Here is a 7,150-nt window from a genome sequence, read left to right as displayed (position 1 = left end):
GGAATAAGAGCTGCTTCAACCAAAGTGCAATGGATGCCACTCTTGCCCAAACTTGCCTAACCAGAGGTTTTTTCCTCAGCAGGAGTGGCAACATTTGGGGAACATTACTCACCACCAACCCTTTCAAAATATGAAATTGGTGGTGTACTGGGGAGTTCTGTTTCTGATTTGTCAGGCTGTTTTCAGGCTTCAATAACAAAAAGTTCAGATTTACTGAAATTTTGAAGTTTTTTCAAGGAGAAAAAAATTCCATAAACTTTTCCAGCTCATGTCCCTCCTCTAGGTGCAATGGTAGTGCATCTGATTTCAGCTCAGAAGGTTGTGTGTTCAACTCATGCTGAGGTCAAAATGAGTGCCTTTGGTTTCAACTTCCAAGTTGTTCTGTTAAGACACATTGTTGAATTAAACATTGAAGAAGGGTTTTTTGTTTGTTTTTTTTGTTGAAGAACAACTTTATTTATTTCTAAAACTCCCTAAACTTTTTTTGGCTACCAACTGGACCTTGTGACACAATGGTACGATCTGTTTTCTCATCACATCTGGGTCAATGAATTTCTGGGGTTGTTTGTTTAGGAAACATGTTGGACAGATCTATGGAGCCAGCAGAGTGGTAAAATTGTGAAATTCTTTCACTTGTGTAAGCTTATAAAATGAATACTTCCCTGCAGCAACAACCTCTAATGTTAAATGCTTCACCTTCCTTTCCAGAGCCTCCTCCTCCAACCTCCACCTTTTGCTGGGGTACACTGAGGTCTTCTCACACCAACTGAGAGGTATAATCTCTCCACTGGGTCCTTGGTCTCCCAGTTCGATATGTCCAAAACACCTCAAAACCCTCGGCCAACATCTGATCATCAGTCTTAGCTTCATGTTGCCCAGTGAGGAGGTCTTGGTCTTTGTATCCGCTGGCTTATTTTTGGCTGGCCTTGTGGTGTCTTTTGGTAGCCCTAATTCTGTTGACCAATCAAATGAGTCCTTTTACTGGCCTGCATTTAATAACTTGTATAGAGAGCAAAAGAAGGTGTACATGTGGGACCTTGTGGCGCAATGGTAGCGCATCTGATTCCAGCTCAGAGGGTTGCATGTTCAACTCATGTCGAGGTCACCTGAAAGCTTCCTCAGTTTCAGCATTAAAGGTGAATCTGGGGGCGCTTTCCTATAAATTAGTACACAGAAAACATGTCAACACCTTCAAATTTATTCGTGTTTGTTGCATTAATAACTGGAAAAGCTCATTTTCCCTGTTCAAGAAGAAGAACTCCGTTATCTATTTCAAAGAGGTTCAAATGTTTTTTTCTTTAAATGAAAAAAACAAGAAAACTGTTTGAACATTTACATAAACAAGTTTGTATGTTAACACACACAATGTGTGTGTGTGTGTGTTTGGCAGGTAGTACACTAGTTATCAGGTCTGTCCAGCTGCTTCATGCTCTCTAAGCGCTTTACCAGTCGACACAACACTCCCAGGAAAAATAAAAAACATCCCTCACGCTCACATCTGTCTTCAGTTTGGCTGTGTAACAGAAGCATTCACGTTTCTGTCCTTTCTGCTTTTACTCTCGGTTATAGAGGTTCGACTTTCTGTAAAAAACATCATAGTCACTGTTAGCCAGGCTTTATTTAAAGTAGAACAGTCTGTAAAGCTGCCCTGCCTCTCACCATGTAACACTGACATATACCCCCATGACCCAGAGATGTGGACGGATAGACGGACAGATGGCAAAGTTAACCATGCAAGTTTGATCATAGCTGAGATTCAAGGATCTTCTTATAGTCTGTGACTTTTCATATATTGAATATTGTTTCCTTAAAAATGTCATTAACACTCATTCTTATTTCATCACTATATTAAGAAAACAATCTTTTGAGCTCAGAGAGTAAAAAACAGCAAATAGGTTTGTTTTATGCACAAAGCAAATCCATTTTCTTTGGCTGGTGCTGTGTATTTGCAACAACAGTGAGGACCACACTAAACCCAAGAAACGTAAAATCATCAGTTGAATTCTTTAAATGAAAAAATATCAATGGAATGTGAAAAATACCAGATGACAATAAGCAAAATTTTTACACTCATTTCTTTTTTTTCCTGATCTGCCTTCGTGAGCTGCAGCACATAATTTCCTCTGGATTCAATGAAGTAGTCTGATTATTATTCTGATTTCACTGCCTCTCCTCCCCACAGGTCTGAGCCTACATAGGTCAAGTCAGCGTCTTCCCTGTTTGTAGACGCCGATGGAGGAAACCTTGAATGGAGAGCAGAAAGCAAAGGGGGCACAGCCTTTCACATGATCTGGTTATACAGCAGAAGTGTATCTGACTCCAGATCAGAAGGTCCCGTTTTCAAGTCGCATTATTTTTTTTCCCAACTTGTTGTGAGTCCTTGGCTATGTGCGTCATAGCTAGTGGGTGTAGACTCATTACCTCACACTCTGGTTGTAGACTAAAGTCTCGGACTGCCTTTGATTAATATCATCATCAATGTTTCCATCCAGTTTATCCTTAGCCATGAAACATTGCTATGCTGACTGGTCATTAAAGATTTAGGTCGAGATCTTCTCCCTCAGTGATTCAGGTTCAGGTTTCCTTGTTCGAGCCTGTAGATAGACTTCAGTCATATATTCTCAGATCAAAACAAACAGCCAACAGAAATGCATAAAACAACACCAAAACAACAGATAAACAAATAAGGAGTCCACACACCAAAACTATGATTTTTTTTTTCAAATCAAACTTAAAGTTAGAAGTTCCATGTGTGCAGAAGAAGCAATTGGTTGAGCTGATTCAAGGTGATGTTAACGGGAGGCTGCTGCTATAAATTCTCTGCAACTTCTCACTTCATGCCTTAAATCATAACGATTGTGCTGTAACATCCCTCATAATTACAGAAAAATATTCTGCTGCAATCCAAGCATCTGAAAATGCCTAAAAAATTGAAATATATCTATTATTTGACCTTTTCTATCAAAATCAAAGTCAAAGTCAGTTTTATTTGTCAATTTCTTCAGATGTACTTGCCATACAAAGGAATTGAAATTACGTTTCACACTGTCCCATGCGTAGACATAGACAACAATAAAGTGCAGATGCACAACATTTAGGTACATACAGGATATAACAAGACAGGACCTACACATAACATATAATAAAGTGTTCCACAGTGCGCCCTGGAAAGTAGTGTACTTGTCTACTTGACGTAGTCCCAGGTTGTGGTTGGTAAGTGTTTTTGTTTTATTGCAGCATAAGACTGTAGCAGCAGTAATAGTAATATAAATAATATAAATAGTGCTAAAGAAAATACTAAAAATATATAGCAGCAGGTGTGTGCAGTTGTAATGTAGAGGTAGTCGTTTCCAGTCAGGAATGTGGAGAGTGTTTCCTTGTTGTGGAGTGTGTGTGTGTGTGTGTGGGGGGTCCAGTCTGTCTTCCTATACTCCTGCCAGTCTGGTGGTTCTGCTGGCTGGGAGCCGGGAGGGGAGAGAGTTCAGCAGTCTCACAGCCTGGTGGATGAAGCTGTTGGTGAGCCTGGTAGTGCGGGAGCGGAGACTTCTGTATCTTTTTCCGGAGGGCAGGAGGCTGAACAGACAGTGCGCGGGGGTGGGTTGCATCGTCGACAATTGTGATGGCTTTGCGGTAAGGCGGGTGGTGTAGATGTCTTTGCAGGAGGGGAGTGGTACACCAACTATCCTCTCAGCTGTTCTCACAATGCGCTGTAGAGCTTTTCTGTTATAGTCAGTGCAGCTACCGCCCCACACAGTGATGCAGCTGGAAAGGATGCTTTCCATTTGTTCTCGTAAAGAACAAATGTCTGGAGCATGTGTGTTCTTGTGTATTTAGAATTTCTCAGGCTCCAGTCGTGCGATTAAGTGATATATTATCATCCAGTGACTTATCATTTACTTTGGAGGGCAACAGACAGATGACAAGCCGAGTATGTGGAGACAACCTGCTGTTAGAAAACAAAAAAAGGACAAATACAAATGCATTTTCTATGTAAAATGCAGATATTTCACTCATCAGCAACTCTCTGCTCCACGTTCAGCTGGGACTGCTCTCAGCCATCAACACATTTGTGTCTTTGTGAGGACGTGCAGTGACTTCGTTCTAAACTGCAACCAAATTTAAAAGGAAAAAAACTTTGAAAGCTCGTGTTAAAGTATTTCCCAGCTTTTTAAAAATGTTGTTATTCCCAGAGTCTAAAACTCCAACTGGTGCTCACAAAGATAGAAATACACACTCCCACACATGCTTCCATCTTTCCAGCCTGTATTAATCCTGGAAGCTTCCCCTCTCTGTGACCGAGAAATTTACTGATGTACCTTATGGGGACTTAATTTTTGTCCCCCGAAGGAAGCTGAGTCCCCAAGTTGGGAGTGTGTGAGAAGATTTATGTCCTCCCAAAATGAGTAATACGAGTACACACATGCACAGGCACACAAACTGAGTCCTGAAGGAGATTTAGCTGTGACTCCAGATGATTCTGACAGATTTAGGCAATTGGAGAAAACAGGTGGTGTGTGTGTGTGTGTGGGGGCTGGTTCCAGATTGGTTAAACTGGAGGATGAAGGGATGAAAGGACAGGAGAAAAAAGCAAACTGCACACTTCCGAAGCTAAGGTCTGAAAAAACATTGTCATTGGTTGAGCAAAACTGAAGTGGGCGGGGCCACACACTGTGCATCTCTGCTGCCTCCTTATCACAACAGCATTGGGACATCGACTGCAGTCAGTGCAGAAGCCCAAACATCTGCAGTTCTTCTGATGTCCACTTGATGTCAGTCTGCACAGACTCCAGTATCACAGCAGAAATAAACACGTTTACAGTCAGAACTTCAGAACAACAACGTCAGCCATCCGGATACTGGTGATAGAGGTGTATCCCGTGTTGACCATCCTAGAAGTCCAGGCTCCAGTGTTGGTATTTAGAGAGTATCTGTGTACGAGTCTTTGTTGCTCCCACAGTCCATGATGCTAAGCCAGCTTTCCAGCAGTAGCTGATAACTTAGGACCTCCTCTTTCCATCCCTATGAGGTAAAATAGGGTTTCAAGATAATAAAAAAACCCACCATGCTACCATCCAAAGTGCTAAACTTTAAAATGCAGAATCCAAAAGCAGCATTATGAATATTCGACACTTCTGATGTCTCACAGAGGGAAAGAAATCAGAAAAAATCTGAGGTGAGAACCACGGATGATTTAAAGAAATGCATTAAGGCTGAGAAGTCTTTCATGACTTCAGAAAGGAAATGTTAGACAAACAAGCTAGTCTCATAATGCAGGCTAAAGTCCCCCTCCGTGGTGAGCAACTGAGGTCGTCTCTGTGTTGGTCGGAAACGTCTCATGACCTTACGAGGCGTTGTCACTTCACAGCACAACATATGTGGAAGATCAGCAACTTCGGGCTCAGCTGGGTGGTGAAAAGGATCTTATTTCTCTGTGTTTGTGTGAGTTTGGACTTCCACAGGGAGAATCTTTCAACTTTCCAACACGCTGTACTCCCCTGCCTCGCTCTCTCCCTCCCTCTCTGCAGTCCCCCGTGTGTGTTGTTGGTGTGTTTTTGTTCCCAGAGCACATTCGCTTTCTGCATCATTCAACAGCCCTCCAACCATCTACCACACACGCACAGAGACACAGACACAAACGCCAATGAGGATGCATTTCTTTCTTTTTCATTTTAATTTCAGTTCACACACACACGCACACACAGATTGAATATTTAAACCAAGAGGATCTACTCTGTCTCACTGAGTCAGTCGGGTGATGTCATTTTGTTTTGTTAGCGTAACAACCTTTTTAAATCATGCACGCTCTTGTTGCTCTGTTTTTGGTCTCCACTGACGCCTGAGGGAAATATTTCAAGGATTTTCTCCAAAAGCAGTTGCTGAAAAAGAGTCTATGGCTACGTTCACACTGCAGGTCTTAATGCTCAATTCCGATTTTTTGATCAAATCCAATTTTTTTGTCTGCTTGTTCACACTACAAATAAAATGCGACAGCAAACGCGCTCTAGTGTGAACGCTCAAAGCGGCCCGCATGTGCAAAAGAAGACGTCACACACAACGCGCTCTGTTTAGACCCAGAGCAAACAGTATTGTTTGACTGATGGCCCTTAATATAAAGACTTCGGACTTTACGTTTCCCAATTTTTGCTTTAAGTTATTTTGTTATTTACATAATAATGTAAATAACCTAATAATGATCCTTATTGCTGTTTTAGAGGAGCGGTGCTTTAAAGGATAATCTGCAGATTTCTGTCAGAATCTGCAGATTATACAGTACAAATAAAATGTTCACGTTGTCTTCCCAACAGTTTCACTAACATCTACACTGGATGGTCAGGAAGCGTTCGCGATGTCTTCTCCGGCGCTGATAATTGGCGTCTGTCTTGTGTCAGTGACGTAAAAGACTGATTTAATGCGACATGACCGTTCAAACAGCAGTCGCTTTCTAAAACATCGGATATGTATCGGATTCAGTACCACATATGAAAGTGACCCAGATCGGATTTGAAAATATCGGATTTGTGCCGTTCACACTGTCATACCATGATCGGATATGGGTCACATAGGGTCAGAAAAATTGGATTTGATGCGCTTTTGCCTGCAGTGTGAACGTAGCCTTGTGAGAGTGAATCACAACCCATGGGCTGTCTCTCTGGACTGAATACATTTACTGGACTTTACTCATTTAAAAACATCTAAACCTGATTTCAATTAAAGTTAAATTAAAGCGTTGTTCTTTCTCTCACTGTGAGCCTCAGGCTTTGTCATCATTGTCAGATAGTCCCAGTCAGTCTTTCACATATTTCAGTTGCATTCATTACCTGCTTTATTTTGGTAATATTGTGCATTTCCTGTTGTTCTTCCTGCATCTGTACTTTATTGATTATTGACTCTGAGTTTCAGTGTGGTACTGTCATAGGATTCCACTGTGTAATTTTCCACAGACAGCTGTAAGCGGTGTTCTTGCAAAGGGGAAGCACAGCAGCTCACAGTCCACATAAAGGGGGTCACTGACTCTCTGCTGGAGCTCCAGACCTCCTCCCACATTAACACAAGCACAAAAGTTCTGCGCCAGGAGCTTCATCATGGCTATCCACAGCAGATTCAGTAGGTGTAGCGTATAGGTGGTGCCTCACGGTACTTTTGTACTGTG

General features: G+C 41.8%; 1 non-coding gene across 1 annotated transcript; it reads left to right on the top strand.

Moving 5' to 3' along the window:
• Positions 1–1,033: 1,033 nt before the first annotated feature.
• Positions 1,034–1,105, top strand: trnaw-cca. Its single transcript has one exon. It is a non-coding gene; the product is annotated as a tRNA-Trp (tRNA).
• Positions 1,106–7,150: the final 6,045 nt, after the last annotated feature.

Source organism: Oreochromis aureus, linkage group 10, assembly GCF_013358895.1.
Source record: "Oreochromis aureus strain Israel breed Guangdong linkage group 10, ZZ_aureus, whole genome shotgun sequence".
Classification (NCBI taxonomy): domain Eukaryota; kingdom Metazoa; phylum Chordata; class Actinopteri; order Cichliformes; family Cichlidae; genus Oreochromis; species Oreochromis aureus.
Note: the sequence above shows the minus strand (reverse complement) of the source record. Positions and strands in the feature narration are given on the sequence as shown.